Source organism: Symsagittifera roscoffensis, chromosome 7 (genome assembly GCF_963678635.1).
Source record: "Symsagittifera roscoffensis chromosome 7, txSymRosc1.1, whole genome shotgun sequence".
NCBI lineage: Eukaryota > Metazoa > Xenacoelomorpha > Acoela > Convolutidae > Symsagittifera > Symsagittifera roscoffensis.
In genome coordinates, this window is record NC_087068.1 from 29,490,975 (window position 1) to 29,514,170 (window position 23,196).

General features: G+C 46.5%; 1 protein-coding gene across 1 annotated transcript in view; it reads left to right on the top strand.

Annotated features, from left to right (window-relative positions):
- Window positions 1-302: 302 nt before the first annotated feature.
- The window catches only part of LOC134852182 (cullin-1-like), a 43,981-nt gene continuing 21,087 nt past the window's right edge, over window positions 303-23,196 (top strand). Inside the window, exon 1 of the mRNA XM_063868493.1 lies at window positions 303-323. The gene's annotated coding sequence lies outside the window, so the exon portion shown is untranslated. The remainder of the gene's footprint in view (window positions 324-23,196) is intronic.

Sequence of the window (23,196 nt, forward strand, 5' to 3'; positions counted from 1 at the left end):
AAAAACTTTAGCACAATTGTTTACCCTTAAACTGGCCAAAAATCAGCTGGCTAGGTCAAGTCGGAGAAAAGCCAAAATTTAAGGTGTCTGACGTCTGCCAGTCGTCAATTGGGAGTTTTGCTATTTTCTGTCGCTGTGTAATTTGTTGGCGAACGTTACATTTGTTCCAGGAATTGTTGGTCCTTTTTTGCTGTTTTTGTTGACAAAAGAAGAAATTCTTTCAAAGGTTTTTTGTTTCAATTTTTAATTTGTCTATTCATTTGCTTGTAATCATAGTCACTCATTTTTGTATTAGCCTAATTGTTGTGATAAACTTATTAAATAGTTCTTTGTTCAAATTTACCGCTTGTTTGTTTTCAAATCATATGCGCGCTGGGCTTTCCTCTTCTGGTTATCTTACCAAATCTCGCCGTCCAAGCCGTAGGCGGGTGAAGTTTCCCTTGCGTAACTAGACGCAAGAAGAAGTGAGCTGGTGATTCGACCTCCAAATCGACGTCAGGTTGTACCACTCCTTTCTTTTTTTTCTTTTTTTTCATCGCCTTTGCCTCAGCAATTTTGAACCCAAGGTGAAAATGTTCATAAATCACCCCAAAGAGCTTCCTTTCTCGCCCCAGTTGTCTGTGTTTCAGGTTGATGCCGCGATTCCAGGCAAGACGCATCCATGAGTTCTCATAGAAACTAGTTATCGGGACTTCAAGGACCAAATATATCAAACCAGCTCTAGTAAAATCAAAAATTCACTCCTACCGCGGCGCAACGCTTCATGATCTATTTGAAACAGTTTTAAAATACAGACCAAAGCGCCTAAATACAGTAACAATAGTTGCTGGATACAATGACAACAGGCTGCATTCACAAGAATTAGAATAGCAGTGGAAAAACTTGATTAACCTCGTCACAGCAAGTTTCAGCCCAAGACACTGAGCACCCCCAAAACAATTCAGAACTATAATAATTCCGAAATGAACTGCAAAATTTATATTCATAATCATGTGCTGTTTAATTTGATAAATAGATTTGTACACCCCCATACACTTATTGTTTAGACTAACCTCAACCTAAATCTAACCCCTCAAATGTTCTACCGTGATGGCATACAATTCTCGTTCTACGGTAATGATTTCTTTACAAATTTTCTTGCAAATTTAATCTATAAATTCTCTCGCTAACTTGACACCGCCGTCCTTCCTAAAATGGCTACTCAAACACACTTCCTTATTTGTAAAAGCAGCCTACGAGGCGGAGGTGTTTGGTGCTTCACATGCCCAGGCTACATTCATGTAAAATGCAGCGGCCTAGCCCGCAGCAGTGATCACTACGACGATTTCAGTTGTCATCGCTGCACCTTCCAATTTCATTCAGCTAACGACTAGCATGAATGCAATCCCCCAACCCTAGCTACAACCACGCTCCCCCAAATGCACCCATCCACTGCCCCACACTCACAAAATTAAGGAGAGTCTTCTACTATAGAACCTAGAACAAGACAAGACCCATGGTCAAACCCCTGTCCAGAACTCATAGAACCCACCAGGAAAATATACACCGAAGTGGTCCACTGAAAACCGGTCTTTATGATCTTTGCAAAAAATAAAGTTGGTTATAACTTCATTGAAACCCTCATTAGAACTTTGAACAGCCTAATAGAAAACAACAAAAAATACCTTCGCAATGCACGCAGCAATGATTTTTCCACACTTATTACTGTGCAAAACAAAGTCCGAAATTGACGGATCTTTATCCAAAACAATAACAAGGCGACTTAAGCAATGGCAAGACGGAGACCTGGATGGACTATATAACGAAGGAAAGAAGCTGCAAATGCGCTTGTTGAAAGGAAGTAGAAGAAAAACTGAAACTGAAGCACAACAGTTCAACAAACTAATGAATACTGGAAAAATTTCAAGCGCAATTGCAAAACTAACAGACACATCTAAAGGCGTTCTTTCGCTCGACGAGATTGTCAAAGGTAAGACAGTAGAACCTACTCTCATAGAGAAACACCCACCATCTGAACCAATTGATGAGAACTATATTACACCAGTCTCAAACGAAACCATTCCTTTCCATCCATCGATATTTGATCAGGGAAACGGTCAACATATCAAGAAGGCAGCCATGAGAACGCACGGATCGCATGGACCATCTGACCTCGATGCAAATGAATGGAGACGTATTTCAACACACTTCGGGCAACAATCAGTTGAAATTTCAAAAACAATTGCTAAAATTGCCAAAAAATTGGCCACAGAAGAACTAAATCCAGAACTAATTGAACCATATAACGCATGCAGATTAATACCCTTAGATAAGAATCCAGGGGTAAGACCCATAGGCATAGGAGAAGTTATGCGTAGGATAATAGGGCCAACAATAACTAAATGCCTAAAAAACGAACTCATGTCGCTCGGTTCAAACTACCAACTCTGCCTAGGACAAAAATGTGGCATTGAATATGCGGTCCACACGCCAAGAGATCAATACAGCAAAACTTCCGCCGATGCTATTTTACTGATAGATGCCGAAAACGCTTTCAACTCGCTGAACCGAAAACTGGCTTAGAAAACATCAAAAATACCTGCCCTTCCCTTTTAACAGCAATTAAAAACTCATACTCCAATCCATCTAAACTATTCGTTAACAAAAAAAAACAATCTACTCTTAAGAAGGGACAACCCAGGGGGATCCACTAACAATGGCCATGTACGGTCTAGCCATAATACCCCTCATAAAACTTTTATCAGTAGACGATGTAACCCAGAAATGGTACGCAGACGTCGGAAATGCAGTCGGTAAATTAAGCAATCTACGAACCCTCCTTGATAAAATTGTATCACTGGTTAAATTTTTTGGCTACCACGTGAAAGCATCCAAATCCCAACTCATTGTCAAGGATGAAAAACTCGGTGAAGCTCAGAAAATTTTCGCTCTATAAAGGCAGGAGCCCGAGTGCTTGGTTCAGTTATAGGAACAGAATCTGAATGTAAAAAATTTCTCGAATTTCAACAGAACGAGCAAATCAAAAATTTGAAAAAACTAACAAAAATCGCTAAAACCTCCCCTCAAAACATTTTTGCCTGCTATACTAAGGGAATTCAAGAAAAGCTTTCATTTCTTGCCAGGACAACGCCGAACACTATGGAAAACTTAGAAATGTGTGAAAATATTATCAAAGAAAAATTATTACCTAACCTAGTCGGTAAAGACACTTTAAACCCCCAGTTCCGTGAGATATTTTCCTTACCCCTTAAAATGGGCGGACTTAACATCAAGCTGCCATCCGATCATGAAAGCTACCTAGAATGGTCTAAGGAAACACCACTAGTACTGGAATCTCAAGATCCTATTACAGCAGTAACACAGCAAGAAAATGTACGAAAATCAAAAAATCTCAATTAACAAATCAAAATCAAACCTCATTAACTCCTTAAATGAAACAGATAAATACGCAATCGACCTGGCCTCTGAAAAGGGAGCCTCTAACGGGCTCAATGCTCTACCACTGAGCAGATACAACTTCAACCTGAATAAATCAGAGTTCAGGGATGGTATTTAATTAATTTTGAGAATGCGTTAAAATTGTAAATTCAAACAAACGTTTTTGGCACATTTTGTGCATCTTCAGGTTTTAAAAATTCTAAGCTATCTGTACAATATGATCAAAGATCATAAAAGTGTCACACGCATCATTACTTCAAAATTTTAAAAATTCAACCAATCAAACCCTTACAAATATCACTGAAATTATGTAACAACCATTATGTAACATTTTAAAACATTTTGTCACAAATTTTTGAGAGTTTTCTTCATTTTTATTTTCACATTTTCGTTTTGTGGCTAATTTTTATGATAACATGTAAGTTGTTTCAAAATTTTGTTGTTTTAGCCAAAATTTTTCGGTTCTGGAATTATAGCCTTAGTGTCAGCTCCCTACTTCTAAACTCGTCGCGCATGTTAATTGCCGGTCTCTCTTTCCTAATGTGCAGCGCCTCTAATGTAAGTAACTTGATGCTGCTGGACGCCTGGTCGATTATTTTCCAATTAAACTCAGACCTACCACGCTCACTGCCACACTGCCTTATATGCTGTCCAACTGGGTATCCTCTTTTCGGTGTTCCTCAATCCTTGTGGTGAGATATGGAACCGTCTGGCCAACATAGATGGATTTGCACCCACAACATTCAAGTCTGTACACCACTTTTGATTTCAGTTCACTGGAAAAGGAGGATTTTAGAGAGGGCATACAAGTTTTCAATTTCCTCGTCGTGAATATTATCAGCGCATTGGTGATATCGCGCACTTTTTTTGCTAATGTCTGACTGTGATTCCCCCTATATTGGACCATCAAGATGGCTGGTGAATCACTGCTATAATCACAGGGCTTCTTTTTCTCAGCCATGTTCTTTTTGTTTTTGCCCTCGCTGATGATCTTTTCAAGGGCATGGGTGTGCCAGTCGGTCATATCTGGAAGTTTGACCTTGAGGGACACAAAAATACGTAATTTTGGAGTGAAGTTTTAATTTTCAAAATTTCGAATGGAGCCTGTCATGCTCAGTTTTCTCGCACCAACTGAAAACACAAAGTGAAAATCAGAACGACTGAATTTACAATTGCGGGAAAATACTTAAGAAAACAGCAGGAAATTGCTATTCGCAGTTTCCAGATACAAAGTAAGACACGAGTAGAGCTGTCTTATCCCGAAATACGAGGAGAGATAATAAAAAGAAGAGAGGACAACTATTCGAAACGAACCAGAGTGAACCTTCAATGGAAAGGTGGACAGCTTAAGTGTCCCAATGGTTCATACAAAAACTCCAATTCTAGAGTCAAAATTTACTTCTGTTATCAAAACTGATCAGTATTAAATTTATCTAGTTATATTATCTAATTCTTGAGTTGCTTATCAATCTAATTACTCCTTGTACTCGAGTGCATCAGCATGTGAGTCCCTAATTTAATTTTCTCGAGTTTGTTTTATGATTGTTATGTTGAGATAAGGCGAGTTTTAGGTTGATCCATCTGAAATGGATCAAAGTTCCACTGTCCAATAAAAAGTAACTTAACGGATTGTTCCGACCCTGTTTTTAACGGCGTTCGTGTATTTTGGGTATTTTGAGACCTAAGTATGGGGACGTTCTTATTTTCTAGAGTGGGGGGATATTTTGGTAGTAGCCTTTAAGCTGTAACGGGTTCTAGTCTCATGTCGCAAGTAAACCGAATTGGCTCCGACCGTTTTGAGGTAGAAAAACACAAGAGATGGTGTCCCTGACTCTTGAGCCAATGGTTATAGGGCCTATTTTTCTTAAGCCTCATATGTGACCGAAGTAGGCGACTGTTACATAGTGTTTTTATGGCGCTCCTGGGTGTTTTTACGACATCATGACTACGGAGTCGAACCCACTTGACACAGCTCCGGGCTGCATGCCCATTCTAGAGTACCGGTGGTACGGTTCAGCGGGAACGTCTAAACCTTCCGGTTGTACCGTGATAGCTTTTTAAGAAAACTTGAGAAAACTTCCTGGTACGCTCTCCGAACGAGGCCTAGCTAACCGAGTAAAGGGTGTAACTAGGGAATCAAAAACATGAAAAAAGTATAGAAAAAGGAACAAAAACCATAAAACGAAAAGACAGTGACTTTGATACTGGATCATTTGGATCAAACTTTTATATTAATTAAATAGTATACCCATACTGTTTTATAAGACCGATCGTTTCGATCAATCTAGCAATTTAAACCAGTGACTTCAATAAGTTGCCCGAGTGGGGGGCGTCGTTAAGGGTTTTCAGATAGATTGCAGCCTAGCCGGACCACTAGGAGACTTGACTGGAAGAGGTGACCAGTCGAGTGGGAAAGTGGTTCACAAGGATCGAACCGGACCACTAGGAGACTTGACTGGAAGAGGTGACCAGCCGAGTGGGAAAGTGGTTCAGAAGTACTGAGCTGAACCCACTGGAAACTTGACTGGATGAGGTGACTAGCCAAGTGGGAAAGTGGTGCATTAGATGTAGATGTCTCTAGAAAATATAGAACCCACCATCGAGATTGATCTAGAGACACCGGATCAAAGTGTGGATGAAGTAGGAAAGAAAACGACGGAGTCAACTCCAATGCCTAGTGCGGAAGAACCTAACCCGAAACCCTTAGAGTTCTCACCGATGAACAACGTGGAAGACACAACAGGCAATACGCATGAAACAGTGAAGGATGAGTCTCAAAAGAGAACGTCTTTTACTGAAAGATTAGCGATGATGGTCGGAATGAGATCGAAGGACGCAGCAGTGGAGGAGACGAAAGTCGAGAAAAGCAAAAACATTCGGAACAGTATCCACGAGAACGACAGAGACCGATCAGAACGAGGGTCAGAAAAAACCGGAACCAGCGACCGACTACAGGACAACAACGGACCATGGAACAACGACTCTTGAGCTAAGCGACTTGAGCTAAGGAACACCGACTCGAGTGATAGAGGAAGCAACAAATCCAGGAAAACTTTCAAGAAACCGAAAGAGTTCAAAGATGGTTCAGATGGATGAATTGACACTTGGGTAGAAGTCATGAGGTTGCACTTAGAACAAGACAACTTGAACGATGAGAGGCAGGCATGCCTAAGCAATCTGGAAGGCACGGCATTGAAATGCGTGGTTGCGAAGAAAGAAGAGGAAAGCGACACAGCGGACAAAATCTTTGAAATATTGTTAAATAGATTCGGCTCAGGCATGAAGGGTCATCAAGCGATGATGCGATTTGAAAAGAGGAGACAAAGGGACGATGAATCGATAGACAGGTTCTTAGATGATCTTGAGAGCTTGAGAAGAAGGAGTGACCCGGAAGAATCTACCAATCGAAGGAACTTCAGCATCGCCTCAAAGTTCATTGATGGGGTAAAGAGTGATGACTTGAGAACGATGTTAGCAACGTACTACACATTGTCGAAAGACAGTGCACCAACTCCAGAAGAGATGAGGCAGAAGTCAAGAGAGTACATGCTGATGAAACCCAAGAAATACTCGTACTCAGACAACAGGAACCCACAGGGGGGGGGGGGGGAGTCAGCCACAAAGGTCGTCATGGTACAAGCCCAGAGATGACATGGACAAACGCAGATCATGCGCTAACTGCGGGTCAGCTGATCATCATGTGGCGGATTGCACGACATACAAACAGGGCATGAAGAGTTTGGGATATGCACCCGATGAGGAAGATATGAGCCAGATGGAAGAACACGAGTTCTATAGCGGCTTGATCATCAAAATAGGTACAAGATGCTTCTTCTGCAACCAAGAGGGGCACTTCAGGATGGACTGTCCGTTGTTTTGGGAAGCGGTTAAGAATCAGAGTCATCCAAAACACAAGTTGGCGCTAGCAGCGGTACAGAACCAGAGAAACAGACAAGGTGAATTTGAGACGAAAAACCTAGAAAGACCAAGTACGGAGCTACCGACGAAAACAGTGAAAGCTGTAACACAAGGTAATAGTGCAATAGAGGCCACGGCAAAGAACGCCCTAGAAATATATTATGAGAAGGCGGCAGCGTAGGCTATCAACAAAGTGAAACAGGACCTGGCAGCGAAAGAAATAGAACAACGGCTGAAGCAAGAAATCGAAAGACAGAAAATGAACGAAACATTAAATTGCTCACAAACAATACCAGAAGCTGCTGAGGGGTCGAAAAAAAATGGAAACTGCAACACTGTAAAAATGGTTACCGGAAAGCCATTTGGCATAACAAAGATTGGGGCAAGAACAATGTCAATAATCACTGTGGGCGGCCACGAAGTAACGAGGAACTTGAGCGAACCCAGTGACCAGACAATAATGCACACTGATGTGTACGCAGAGTTACTTGAGTTGTATAAGCCCACAAACGACTTCTAGAGCATTGAAGGCACTACTCACGAGAGGGGGTAGCAAGTCGGTACGTGTTGATAACAGGTACACAGAAGCTTATGGTCCACATGAGGTGATGCTAAATATAGATGGCATCTATACGAAAACAATGATAATATGTGATGAAGACTTAATTGGGCAAATCTACGTGGGAAAAGAAGAGTTGAAAGTGAGATTGATTGGACACTGCGCCAAGCTTGAAGAAGATGCAATGCACATCGGGACAGAGGCAGATGTGACAGCACATGTGCTAGACATAAGATGTAAAAAGACTCAGTTACGTGGGTTACTTGATACGGGAGCAGTCTTGAGTGTCATACCAATCGAAACTTGGGAACGAATGGGCTTCAACAAAGATGATTTGATAGATTCGAGAATACGGTTGTCAGCTGCAAACAAAGGGGCCTTGCGGGTGATGGGCAGAACGCCGATAATAGCCCTCAATCTGGGGGAACGTAACCTGTGGATGAGCTTTCTTGTGGTAGAAAACCTAGATGAGTATGACCAATTTATTTTAGGCAGAGACTTCATCAGGAACTTTGATGTAGCGATTGATCTAAGCAATGCAATGTTCAGGATACGGAACCCGGATAGGAGGTACGCAATCAAACCGGTAAATTTAATAATGGCAAATGAAACCAAAGCACCGGTATTCTTGAGTAGGAGGGTGAGGCTAAATGCAAACGAGGCGGCGATCGTAAGCTTACGAATGAAAAATTACAATGAACTAAGTGACAACAAGCAGGTATGAATAGTCCCAAATCCAAATAGTCAAAGTGCTGCTTTTTTAGGAAGATCCTTCTTGATCACGAAGAGCGGTCTCTGCGTGAGTGTCTTGTTGAATACCCTTGACATGCCAATCACGATACAGAGGAGGAGGAAACTGGGATATGCTTTACCTGTAAAAACTCGATATGAAATGACTGAAAACCATAAACAAAATGAAGTTGTTGATTGTCCAAATCATAGGGACAAAATTTGTATCTTGAGACGATTGAATAAAATAAAAGATTCATCAGGTCTTGTGAAGTCACTTAAGTCAGAGACAGACGATGGACTATCGAGCAGTTCGAATTTCCCGGAACGGCCCACACTAGATGAAATACAGAGTGATAAACCGGTCTTACCGGAAATTGAACACTTAAGAGACACGTTAACGGACGAACAGCTCGAAGCCATCAAGGACGTACTAGAACGGAACGAGGAGGATTTTTCAAGACATAAGGCAGACATCGGGTGTTGTAATTTTGTTGAGCATGAAATAGAACTTGAGGAAAACGCAATACCGCACAGGGAGGGGGCGAGGCGCATGACCCCACACAAATCGGATGCGTGTAGAAAGGAGATTGAGACGCTACTAGAGTATGACATGATAGAACCGTTCAAATCACCGTGGGCGTGTGGAGTAGTGATGGCCAAAAAAAAGGCGACCAGTTGAGGTTTTGTTGTGACTTTTGACACCTGAACTCCGTCACGGTGAAGGATGCCTATCCCATACCTAGGGTTGATGAGAGTCTCTCGAAGTTAGGTGATGCAAAATTTTTTATGACTCTTGATTTAGGCTCGGCCTTTTGGCAGGTACCACTCAGGAAACAGGACAGGGACAGGACAGGGTTTGCCTGCGAGTTGGGTCTGTTTCAATGGAAACGGATGTCGTTTGGACTATGAAATGCCACTGCCACGTTTCAGCGGCTGATGGCACACGCGCTGATAGGCGTGACGAAAAAGTACGGCAATCTGGTAACGTGCTACGTGGATGACATGGTAATAGCGACACCCACACTGGAGGACCAAATTGAGAGACTTGACGAAGTATTTGCGTGCATGAAGAGGTCGGGGCTGAAGTGCAAACCATCAAAGTGTGAGATACTCAAGGACTCGATAAAATACTTGGGCAGGATGGTGGACAAACACGGCATCAGACCAGATCCAGACGCAGTAGAAGCAGTTCTAAGTTGGAAATCGCCGAAAATGGAACACCAATTGATGAGCTTTCTGGGTTTTGCAAATTACTACAGAGAATTCGTCAAAGGCTATGCAGACAAGGTTTATCCGATGCAACAGTTAATGAGGCACAAGGGCAAGAAGTTCACGTGGAACAACACAGCGGAAGAGTCATTCCAGAGAATAAAGAAAGAGTTGTGCGAGGCACCAGTACTAGGGATGCCAACAGAGAAAGGGATGTACGTGCTGGATACGGACGCGTCGGTAGTAGCGATATCTGGAATACTCCACCAGGAACAAGAGTGGAACGGGAAGACAGTCTTGAGACCAATAGCGTACGGGAGCAAAGTCCTAAGTGACACGGAAATGAAGTACGGAGCACCGAAGGCATAGATGTTCTCGGTGGTTACCTCTGTCGAGAAATATAGGGCATACCTAGGCAGCGAGCCATTCAAGCTGCGGGTCGACAACAGGGCACTAAGCTGGCTGAAGACGTACTCAATGGACCAAAGTTACATTGGGAGGTGGATAGTTCGCCTGGACGGATACAATATGATAATTGAGCATAGAACACGAGACAAACATCAAAATGCTGACAGCTTGAGCAAGAAGACGGAGTTCTACGAGAGACAAGAACAGAGGGAGGCAGATAGACCTGAGATCAAGGATGGCTTCTCCTTCATGGACAAGGAAACGTATGACAGACTTCCTCTCACGAGATGGTTGGACAAATCAGGCAAACCAATAGAAGATTACCCCGAAAGACCAAAAGATACTACGAAAGAAACAATCTTGAAAAAGGACCGAGGGATGCCGATAGGAATAATGCTCAATTCAAAGATCGCGAGGAAGACGCTCAAAGCAAAAGGCTATGATCTCAACCAGGTAGAGACGGGGGAAGCACAAATAGACGAAGACTTAGGGGGGTTACTCGAGAAATTACCAGATGATAGGCCCGTGGTTCAAGAAAACTGTAAGGAGGAACCTTAGGTCACAATACTGCGAAAGAGCGGGACAGCTAGTGATAGAAATACCTCGAATGTGACTAACCTTGATGGGAAGGAAGTGGTGCGGTCACTGGTTGAAAAGATCCCAACCGAATTACTTGAACAGACTAGAGTTAGGAGAAAGAGAGTGGAGTTCAAGGAAGAAGCTGAATACCTGGGACTAGGTCAAGAGTCCGGGGAGCGGTCCACGTCCACGGAAGAAGAAAACACTGAAGGAGAAAATTTGTCCGGGGAGTGTGAAATGTGGGATGAGGACTCGGAAGCGAGCAGTGACAATCAAGATAGTCTCTGCATGATATTGGCAGAAGAAAAGATTAGACACCACGACAGGGAATTACAAACAGATTCGTCCTCAGGAACCTTCAACTTGGACGTGCAGGAAATACGAGGTGGTGAAGAACTGGAAAGGATTGCAGTTTCGAGGAAGCCATTCAGGGAACTATCATGCAATTCAAATGTGAGAACAAACCTGGTGCCAGAAGATGACATGAAGGTAGTAAAGAGGATAGTATGCGTGAAGCTGAATGACGACGTCCACAACCCTGGGGAGATGAATGGGCAGATCATGGCGCTGAAGGAACATGTCAAGGCGAGGTATAGGCTGTCGGACCTCGTAAGAGCCCAGAAGAATGACAAGATGACAAGCAATCTCTCCAAATGGATCCGAATGGGGTCCAAGGAGAAAGGGGAACTTGAAGGGGACCGCTACAAGATCCTGAGCCAGTTCTACAAAGAGAGGAAAGAGTTACTCTATCACACGGCTGACGGGGTGGTAGCATGCAAGAGAAAAGACAAAGACAAGATACTACACAAGCACAACCTCATCATATTACCACAATTGTATCAGACAGAGGTGCTGTTCAGATCACATGACCAAATGGGGCACCAGGGGATAGACAAGGCGCAACAAAGAATACTTCACAGGTTCGATTGGCCGGGATTGAGGAAAGCCTGTGAGAGGTGGGTGAATGCATGCCCGGCATGCTTGCAAGTGAAAGACCCAAGGAAGATGAAATTCCCACTCAAGTCGGTGGAAAGCTCGGAATTTAATGAAGTGGTGCAAATAGACCATCAGAAGATCTGTATGACGGAGTCGGGGTATAACCAGATACTGGTTATAATTGATCACTTCACAAAGCTGGCAGAAGCGGTGCCGTGTCAAACAGCTTCGGCAGAGGAGACTTGTGACCACTTGATAACCCATTGGATATCAAGGTATGGTTGTCCAATGACTTTTCAGTCAGACAACGGCAAGGCCTTTGTGGGGGACTTGACTAAAGAATTAATGAAGAGGTCACACATTGCTCAAGCACACTCAACGACTTACCATCCTCAGACCAACGGGCTGGTAGAGAGACAGAATAGAACGTTGGTGAGCATGCTGAGGGTATACTGCTCTAGATACATGACGGACTGGGATAAGTATCTGCCGCAAGTCGTAGGGGCATACAACAGTACTCAACACTCAACGACGGGAATCAGTCCATTCATGATGTTGACAGGCAAAGAGAAAGCGATGCCCTTGACGTTCTTTTACCCGGAGTATGAAGGGAAGAGGACGTCGCCTTAAGCTTACGTGAAAGAAGCGATCAGGAGACAGCAGGAAATAAACGAGCTATGCAGGAGGAACACTGCGCAGGCACAAATGAGAAAGCGCAAGAAATATGATGAAAAGATATTACAGGCAAAAAAATATGAAGTGGGCCAGTATGTGTGAGTTTTTCAGAATGTGATACCGCCCAAAGGGACGAAGAAACTACTCAAGAAATGGAGAGGACTATTCATGATAACTGAAGTACATCAACAAGGACGGTTCTACCGCTTGAGTACTGGGCGAGCAGCACATTATGAGAACCTGAAGCCTCATGTCCCATCCCCAGAGGACTGGTGTATACCAAAGGACATGGAGGGACTAGAGTACATACTGGTAGAACGAGCATGTGAAGTGAAGGAAAGAGGCACCAGAGATAAGAATGATGGCAATGAGAACTTGAGTTTGGATGACAATGAAAAAATAGATGCGGACTCTGATGCGGAGTCTTTTTTGGAAGAAGATTGGAACGATCCGGAGCAAGGTGAGGTGCCGAGGTGGACTGAACCAGACTTGTCAATACCAGCGGGGACAAGGAGTGGCAATCGCAAACGCACAGGCATGAGGTACAACAGGTATGGGGACGACTTCCTGATCGACAAGATACAACCTGATGACCTAGGCAAAGAACTAATAAGTGTGGGCGAGCTGACGGCAGATGGTGAATGGCAGATCATAGATGATAATGATCACTACCCACAGGAAGACTACTCGACGCCGGAGCGGGAGACGGATTTAGAACAGAGTGAGATAGAGAGGAGGGAGAATACGAACCTGAGGATATTAGAATGGATGCGCGATGTCAAGAACGGAAGCGAGGAAGGACAGAGCATACAGCAAGTTGACATATCAGCGGGGAAGTACATGAAAACGGAGGATCCTCTTTTCGGCTGGACGGCAACAGACAGCCCGCTCGACATTCCGCCAGATAATTCAGACCCAGCATCATCGACGGGGACGTCGATAAATATTTTTGTTTGGGGAGTGGGGGTAGGACTTACCCACACCGAAAATTTGATGATAAAGAAACTCAGAGAAGTGAGAGAAAAGTGCGGGATGGAACTGGAAGGGGAGGAGGCCGAGCCTACCATAGGACGGAATTGCAAAACGAAGTTTGAAAAACCAAACGAATACTCAGAAAACATCCTGATAACGGATAGTGACTTCATCCTGTCAAACAGGACTAGCGCGATCTGCGTCACGGCGGACATGAGTTTCAAATCAAGATTGGAAGCTGACTTCAAAAGAGAGTGATAGAATGTGGAGTTTCTGTTCAGACAGAGACCAGGACTGGGAGGGATGGCAGCGCTTCCACCATCAGTAGCACAAGTCCCGGGCAAATATCTGTGCTTCCTAGTGACGAGGGTCAATGACAGGAACACAATTGATCCCGAACACGTGATGTTGGCAATAACAAGACTACGAGACTTCATGATTGAAAGAGGGATAACGGAGGTCTCAATGCCGGTGTATGACCCAAACAGGGGCAAATTGAGCCCAAGGGAATTGTACGCTATCCTACACGTGGTCTTCACAGAAACTGAGATAATGGTGCATCTTCACAAGAAATACTACTTGAGCATCGCCTGAGTCGGGTACGCGGGGGTCTCGAGCTGGGCATGAGGGAAGAATCTCGAGTTAGGTGTGGGGGTACAAAACAGGTAAATAATCTTAGAGGTGATTGGCATGACAATTAATATTTTAAATGATTGATGGTGCTAAAACATAAAATGAATCTGCATGTTTTTAAAAAATTTCCAATTGAACTATTTTAGTAGGACGAAAAGGAAAGGGTTTTAACTATAGAAGTGAAGGGTGTTTTTAGGTTAAGAACACAGCCTGTTAGCCTAAAAATCGGGTGTTATTTTCAGATTGATTTGGTAAAGTCAAATTGACTACCCAACTGTATTCAATTGAAGAAAGAGAGCGCAAATTGAACGACACCTCAAGAAGAAAACTCAAGTTGCTCAGGTAAAACTCAAGTTGCTCAGGTAAAACTCAAGTTGCTAGTACTCAAGATCACTTGAAAATTACGGAAATGGCAGATCGAAGTCCATGTCATCGGCTTCGAAAAAACCCACAGTTGACGAGTTGTACAGACGTCTGAGGGAACTGGATTATACTCAAGTGGATGAGAGAATGGCAGTGATGTTGAATGCCATCCTCCAGTTGGAGGAGCAGGGCGAGTGCCGGGAGTCTGCGACAGAAGCGATTTTGATGGTAGGCTACACCACCGATGGAATATCCAATCAAGAGCAAACCAGGTGGCTGTCCTGGAACGTGGATGGAGCAATAAGGGGGTTCGACTTGGCAAGGAACCCTGGCTTGAGTAACAATACGGAGTATGGTGCAGGGGAGTTCCCACTGCCGGTCAGACCATCAGTCAGATCCACGGGCCAGAGCACGAGCAAGACACCATTGATGTCACGGGCGCAGCAGACGGGGGAAGCGTATCCGGACGTCAGTATCATGAAGAGAGAGCTTGAGATGACTCAGCGGGAGAGGAACAAGGCGAACCTCGACCGGGATCAAGCGAAGCTCGAGGGAGATCAGGCCAAACTTGAGAGGGATCAAGCGCGGAGGGAACTGGACATGTTGAGAGCTGAACAGCTACAGGCAGAAAGGGTGCGAGAGAATGCCGCGAATTCCGAGCAGCTGAAGTCGGAGCTTGAAAGGATCCAGCTACGACAACGCGAGCTCGACATGCAGAAAGGGGCTAGGCCCAAAGAGCTGGTGGTGACCAGCTCAAGACCAGAGTCACGTATGGAGGTGGATGAAGCTCCTAGGTCGAAGGGACGATTTAACCTCGATCGCGCGGCTCAAGAACATATGAACGAAGGGTTGGAAGTGTGGATACCGACTGAATCAGCGTCCTCCCTGCGTGGTCTAGAGACACAAGTAATACGCCCGTTGATGGACGTCGCGCTGCCTGGATATACACCAATTTCGACCCCGGGTAGTAGTCAGGTGAGTGGTAGCTCGTCACGACTGAAAGAGTTGCACGAGCGGCTACAGCTAAGGAGTCGCGAGAGTCCAGCAAGAGTGGAGCTACCCTCGACGTGGGGGGAGCAACCTGTCAGGAGTGTGGTGATCTCAAGTTACAAGAAGAATACGGAAGGTAGATACCACAGGCACAATCGGATGGACTGGAGCACGGCGCAGAGAGACAGAAGAGGTTGCTTCCATGACGCAGCTTGGGTGGAATACCTCACTCATCCGCGCGTGCCCGAGGGGGCGGTCCACCTGATCATAGGGGACAGCTTGTTGCGGGTGCTGACCCGGATTCAGTCCCATTGGCAAACGGGGATCTTGAGCTTCACTGGAGCTGCGACGCCGCAGATGTTAGCAACGCTTGAGATGCTAGGGATGGCAAGAGTGTACACGGTGATTCTGATGGTCGGGACGAATGACGTGTCCAGGGGGGAAGCAAGGAAGGTGACGAGGCTGCACGACAAGTTGAGCTGCATTCTTGAGGAATTTCGGATTTAAATGGATCCGGCCATTCTTACGGTGTGCACCATCCCTTACAACATGAAAGCGGACCAACATGCAATGGAGATGAACACAAAAGTGAGAAACCTGAACGAAATAATCAGGCAGATACACCAAAGAAGCGTCCTCCCCGTTGGGCAGTTGGACGTGGCCGAGCAAATGGAGCTATCTGCTTTCCCTGACGATGCATCCTCGGATGGGATTCACTTTGATAGGCCCAGAGGGGTGGAGTGGTTAAATGACGTCTTCCAAAGGCACATCAGCACATTGGAGACAGAGTTGCTAGAGACGGCACACGTCACATTCGGACCACCCCCAAATCCACCCTTCTTCAACCCGAGGGCTTTGTCCAGTCGCTTGGGTGCGATGGCCGATTCTAGAGACAGCTCGAGGAACAGCCGGACCAAGTTGCCGGGCGCCGCGCCCATGGAGGCTGAGGAGGCAACGTCATCAACTCCTCAGGGACCAGTAACATCCTCGGTGGTGGTGGCGGAGAAGAAGAAACTGGAGAGGCCAGCGGAGACCAGCAGGTCGAGATATGTGGAGAAGGTGAAGAAGCTGGACTTGGAAGACCTGGAATGCAGGCTGGAGTTAGCGAAAGCTTTGGGTCTTGAGCGGGTGTCGCACGAAGACTTGGGTAGACACGAGTGCGTGGACTGGCTGAAGGCTCACAAGACACATTTCTCGAGAGCGAAAATGATGGAGACGGCGGATCTGACTGGGATTCCCACAAAATCGGTAATGGGATCTATCAACTACAGACCTCTCAAGTCATTGGGGAGTCCGGGACTCATGGTGGAGCCTCCCAAGCACCGAACCAGTATTGCCAGGATTAGGGAGGCCACTCCAGCACAGTTGAGGGTGGTGGACAAACTGATGGATCCGAGAGAAATGGAATTACCAGACGCCGCTTATGAAGGTACGCGATTAGCCAACGACCCCAGATACGGGAAACCCTGCGGGAGTACACAGCTGGCCAAATCCTTGGCGGTTTATGATAGGGCAGACCCAGTCGCTGCGAGGGTGGTCATCGTGGCGGGATCGGACTTTGAGGGAACGTCTCCCAAGTTATTTTGGCCGGAAACTTTGATATATTCACTGCCGGGAGCGGAGCTAAACCAGATGTTAACCCTGGTGGTGGCAATAAAATCGGAGATGCCTTGCGAACCTGAGCTACTGCTATTTGCAGGGATGAACGATCACTTGCATGCGACGGGGTTTCTTGAGCAGCTCAAGGGTAATAAACCGGCACCAAAGAAGATCTGGGACGCCATCCAGACATTATTTGCAGCCATGAATGAAGTATAAGAGAACGTTGCCTCACGATTTGGCTCCAAGACAAAAGTAGCGTTCACGACGTCCCCCGGGTACGCGAGCATGCCTCCCGCTCTGCAATTTGTGTATGCGATCTTGATCTTGATAGCAGAAGGGAATGGGTGGCGTATTCTGATGGCAGCTCCCAATCGGGAGGTGGAACCTACGAACTTGAGACTTCGCAGATCAGAACTGGCGGCGGCATGGGCGGATGTGTCCCACGCGTTGAGGGGCTTCTACGAGTTGGCTGACATCCTCATCGTATTGGACGAGGTCCTCTTGCTAGAGATATCCAATTTCGCTAGGCAACTCAAGATCAGTCCGATTATAGGGGATGATCATCCAGTGGTGACTCACCTGACGGCCAGTCTGTGGTTTCGAAGCATGGAGTTGACCATCACAAGCTCCACCAGTAAATCTAGAGGGCCGAGCAACGAGAGGAAGAACGTGGCCGCAGCGGAGAAGCAGCTGGAGTCGATGGTGTATCGACTGACACAAGAGAGAGGCAGGTGGCCCTTCTTGACACCAAGGCTGGAGAACGCCACGGAGAAGACAAGAGAAGGTGCACCACTTCTGTGAAGCAGATCTGGGATTTTCTTGAGGAGCAGCTGGAAGTGGCCGAGAAGAGGGAAATGACGGTTGGCAGGTTCGTCACAGCAGCCAACGAAGTCACGATTGGAGGATTCTGGAGGGAGCACGCAAGGGGTGAGCTGAGGACGAGGAGGGATCACGAGATTCTTGAGTTCTTGGGTCCTTGTTGGGGGAAAGGAGTTCCTGACTGGAGTGTACAGCGCGAAAGAGACCATCTTTGGAGCCTTCATACAAGAAATATTGAATATGCCCATCAGTGTGTTGCTAGCACTGTACCTGGTTTACCCAAGGTACCTGTTCAATATGGGCCCAGCATACATGTTCAGTTGGGGCGTGGACACACTCCGGATTGACGGGTACTTGACATTGGTGCTTCTAACCCACGGGGAACTGGTGTCATTTCACCGACTGATGAAATACGGAGAGCCTCTGTCGATGGGAAGAACACACTCGAGCATTGACACCTATTCGTATAAGTGTGCTGCCGGACTAAAGACGCTGCTGGTGCAAAACCTACTGATGCAAAACCGGCACCTGACTGGTGAAGAAAAGAGCCCGAAGACAAGAGATGAGTGGAGGAAAGTGAAAGGAGGCATGCCTCTGTTGACGGACCTATGCCTGGCCATGAGATCGGACCCCATGGGGATGATCCGGGGGCTAGAGGAGGTCGTAACCTGTATCTATGGACCGGCCGTCACGTTCGCGTTTCCAGATCTTCTGGTGACAGCTTATCGATACTCAGTGACCCACTTGAGCCTCATAAGCATATTAGATGGGACGACACTCAATTGGTGTCAGCAGGAGGTGCTAAGGGCACAGATGAGCAATACGGTGCCCTTCGGAAAGGTGAAGGATCCGGAGTTGGTGGTATACAGTTTTCGAGGACAACTGCAGTGCAGGATGGGAGGCAAGCGCGAAGGCCCCATCGAAACCTATCCCAAGTTCTGGAACCTAAATCCCCTGACCGCAAATGGACAAGAGATCTTGAGAATTCCCGCATTGAAGAAAAGCTTCGAGCTGGTGAAAAGGGAGCTAGAGGCGATATTGGAGAAGGAAGTCCTGCCGGCAAGCATTCCAGAATTTCCAACAGTAAGGAGAATGACCCTGGGGATGAGCCAAGAAAATGAGAGGGTCGATGCCCCCGAAATTCGAGGTACGAGATGCCTTGAGAACACTTGAGCGGGGAGGTCTAGAGAACAAGTTGTCGGTGTGGGACGATGGCAGGATGATCGTGAATGAAGGACATATCGCACTGAAAGGAGACGAGATGGTGTTTGCCACAAGGAAATACCGGGCACCTTACGGACTAGAGCAGGTGGAAATGAGACAGGAGGGAAAGGAGCTGGATGCAGCAGGCCCATTGTATGTGGCTCTGACAGAGTATAAGAAAACGGGTCCAGCGACACCATCACCCCTATCAGTGGACACCCCTGGGGATAAAAGAAGTGGTCCCGTAGAAGATCGATTCAGGAGGATTCTTGAGAGAAGAGAAGCAGAATCGGGAGAGGAGAGCATGGATGAGACTCTCAGTGAGGCAGGAGAAGATATGGAGGTGGGAAACACACCGGAGCAGAAGCCATCGGAGGAAGAGTTCACCACGCAAGAACTGTTGAAAGATCTGAGTGGAGAAAATTGGGCAGACACCCCCACGCCACCTCTGACCTCATCTCCCCGCAAGAATCTAGACTTGCCACTGACGAGTGAGAATCCCAACATGGGAATGATCTTCCTGAAGGCGGAGAGAAGGGAGAAGAACACCTTCGAGGGAAACAGGGATGCCTTCCTAGGCACTCTGGATGAGGATGCTTGGCGAAAATTCTTGAGTGATTTTAATCGAGAAGGGGAGGACGACACCACATTGAACGATTTTACGGAGGAGCTGTGGGACAAGGTGGTGAAATTTGGAGAACCTGTCCTGATGGGGACAGGTCTGGAGGAGAAAGCTAGAGGAGAGCTGCTGAGCAAGATGGTCGAGTTGAGGAAGGCATCACGAAAGACCAAAGAAGACAAATGTAAAGACAGCTCTACTCTGAAACAAAAACCTGACAATAAAATAATTGAACATGTAAGGGGGGATAAGGTCGGAACTAGAAATATAATTAAAAGTACTAATATCCTTAAGGCTCGAGCAGGGGGAGGCAAGAGTTGGAAGGGTTGGATGGAGACAAGGAAGTCGAATCAGTGATGATAACGACAACGCCCCCGAGTAAAGACGTGAGGTCTCGCAAGAGGAAGAGAGACGTGGAGGGATTGGGCAATCCTTCAGCGGATGCTGTTTCGGAGAGGAACTTGAGAGAGACAGCCCCCATGGTTTTGGCACGATGGAAGACAGCAGCCTAGCTACGAGCCGAGGAAACTGCTCGACGTAGAAAAAGAGATGGAGATCCCCACCAGCTCAACAACGGAAGAAGACTTCAAACCTCAGAGGATAAAAATGAAGCGAGGTTCGACGAGCGGGCAGACCTGGGAAGTGGACGTCGGCTAAGAATGGGTCTCAAGTGAACACCAGGCTACTGGGAAGCAAGTGACAAGCGATCCTCTTAGAAGAATAAAACGAGGAACACCTCCCGACCGTGGTGGGTGGCCCTGGAAACATTGCAGGAATTGGAAGACTGCCTGAAGAAGCTCGACAGTGGAGTGTCATGCAAACGACGCAACTCGGCTACCCAGCAGAAGGCTGGTATCAATAAATTGGAATTGGGGAGCCAACTGAAGAGAATTTGGCAGAACTTGTTAAAGGATCATTTTGAAGAAGCGATGAGAACATCCTCATCAGCATCGCCATTGATGGCGAATCCCTTTATTAGGACCGCAGGACAACTGATGTTTGCGTGGAGCCTGTTGGGGATAGAGTTAGAGACACTGACTTCGTACGACAAGTTGAAGTTGGAGGCAAGAATCTAGAGGTATATCGAATGCTGATCAGCACGTTGCTAGGGACAACTCAGGCTTGAGTCTGGCAACGAGGAAAGATGCTACCTGTTTCTTGAGATGGACAATGTCGATGATGACTGACAGTACCATCCTAGCATGTCACCAGAGAGCAATTGGAAGCAAGACGCTGGAAAGGAGAGTCTCCACAGTCATCTTGAATTTGTACCAGAGTACTGGGATAGAAAAGGAGGATGGTTCTAGGCAATCTCTAGAGAGCCACAGGAAGTTAGATGAGATACGGAGATTTTACAGCAAGAAGTTTGAGGAGAAACACGACGTTCACCGTAACTTGGCTTCGTCAGGAGAGTACTTGAAACCCAACAAATAGGGAGAGTACCAGTATGTGTCTGGAGTGATGGGGATGGCATACAACCCTTTCCTGGACTTAGAAGCTGGAGGTGCCCACAGAAACTATGAGGTGGCGGAGCTGCTGAAGTTCTGGACAGAGAAGATAATAGAGATAGACACTGTGGAGAGGGAGAGACCTAGCCTAGGTTTGATTCTCGAGAGAACACCGGAAGTAATAAGTGTGCCACGCTCAAGTAAAAGAGTAGAACTAAAAATGGGTAACGGGAACGGCATGTTGACCACGAATCTGGGAGCGGTGTGGAAATTGCTCAGGCCCTCCTGGGGTCCACATCCCCATGCGAGCCTGATCGAGGAAGTCACTGAGCGAGTGAGATTAGCGCCGACAGAGGATGAAGATTTGGCGACCTTGAGTAAGTACATCGACTGATCCTGCCTCATATGAAGGAGTCAAGTGAGATGACGAGTGGAACAGGGTCGGTAAAGAAGATGGGGCCGGGCAGTTGTCTTGACTCGACGTGTGGGAATGGCGAGCACACCTGTGATGGACGATCATGCGTCAGGATACAGTCTTTCCAGAAAGAAGACCTAGTCAGCTGGTTTGAAGACATTACCGAAAGGGAGAAAAGTGAGATACAGATAGTGGCTGAGTGTTACGCGAGTACCACTGTGAACCTAGCAACAACTCTGGGATTCTTCTCAAGAATGTGTAGTCTCCAGTCACTGGAGAGGCTAGAGTCAGAACACCACTTGGTGACCGCGTTGAGCGTGGAGTCATGGCCCGGAGTGTTGCAAGTGACCCAGAAACACATCAAGAGTTGGAAGGTTGGACTCGAAGCGGAGATGGGATTTCCCATGAGCGAAGCCTATGGTCTGCCTCTAAATGCGAAGTCCCTGGTGGGGTCAGTGATGGCCAACCTTTGTGGCAGCCACTATCCATTACACATGGCGATGGTAGAAGTGTCCAGCCAGAGGGTATTGATAGACAAAGCCTTCTCAGTGCCCAAATGTGTAAGACTGGCTCGGATGTCACATCATTCACACAAGCTGTTGAGGAAGATCCGAGGAACGGTGCCGAAAGAACAAAGGGACGACTTGAGTGAAAACTGGGGCGAAGAACTTCTAGGCTTGGAGAGCGAAAATACAAGTGATCATGAGAGACAAAACGTGATTGGGAAACCCATGGTAGGTGCTCCAAGCTTGGAAGAAGTCGACGTGATACACGAGAAAATGATGGTACTTGAGCCTCTCCTAGAAGCCTCGGGAGAACGCAATCTTAGGAGCATCGACCTCACACACGGGGATTGTCCATGCCACTGTCTGGCGCAGACAGTGTGGTACCCAGACCACGCCAATCTCTGCCTGATCTGGGATGTGGAAGAAATCTGGTCATTGGGACTACCCGAGCATCAACAAAAAGTGACCATCTTGGTGGTGAGCACAATGCTGGCTCTACGAGGGATGGAAGAAAACATAGCAAAGTATCGGGAATCGAAGACGCCAACAGCAGAGTCGATTCACGCGATAGATTACAGCAGGAGACTTGAGTTGTTCGAGACCGCATCCAAGGTATTCGCCATACCAATGGAAGTCAGACACATGTGGTGACATCATGTTAACATCCTGGTTATATGTGGTGACGAAGGATCACATGAGGAAACATCAAAAGGAATATCGACAATTCCAGGCCGAGATAGGACTAGATACCTTCAAGAGACCTCTGCTGACCCATCGAAATGCGATCACGACGGGGTGGAAAAGAGTGGGTAGAGAATCCAGAGACAACACTAGAGCGAGGGAGTCGATACTGGAGGAGGACCTGGCGAAGAATGTAAGCCTGAGTCTGTTTGAACCGGGAGTCAAAGGTGAAGAGCTTACCGAATCAAGCGAAGAGATTGCAAGAGCAAAGGGAGTGGATGCGATCCTATGAACAGCTGAAGGCTTGGGAGGAGATTGTGATCAGCTCCGATGACGAAGAGGCACTATTGAAACAGATCACAGTGTCAAATATATCTGGGTCGGGTGCCTCGAGGGCGAAGAACACGAGGTGAGCCTGTGGCTCAAAAGGAAAATTCTAGAGTCTTGAGTCTTGAGAGGGAGGGGGCTCGAGGGTGAACTCGGATGAAATC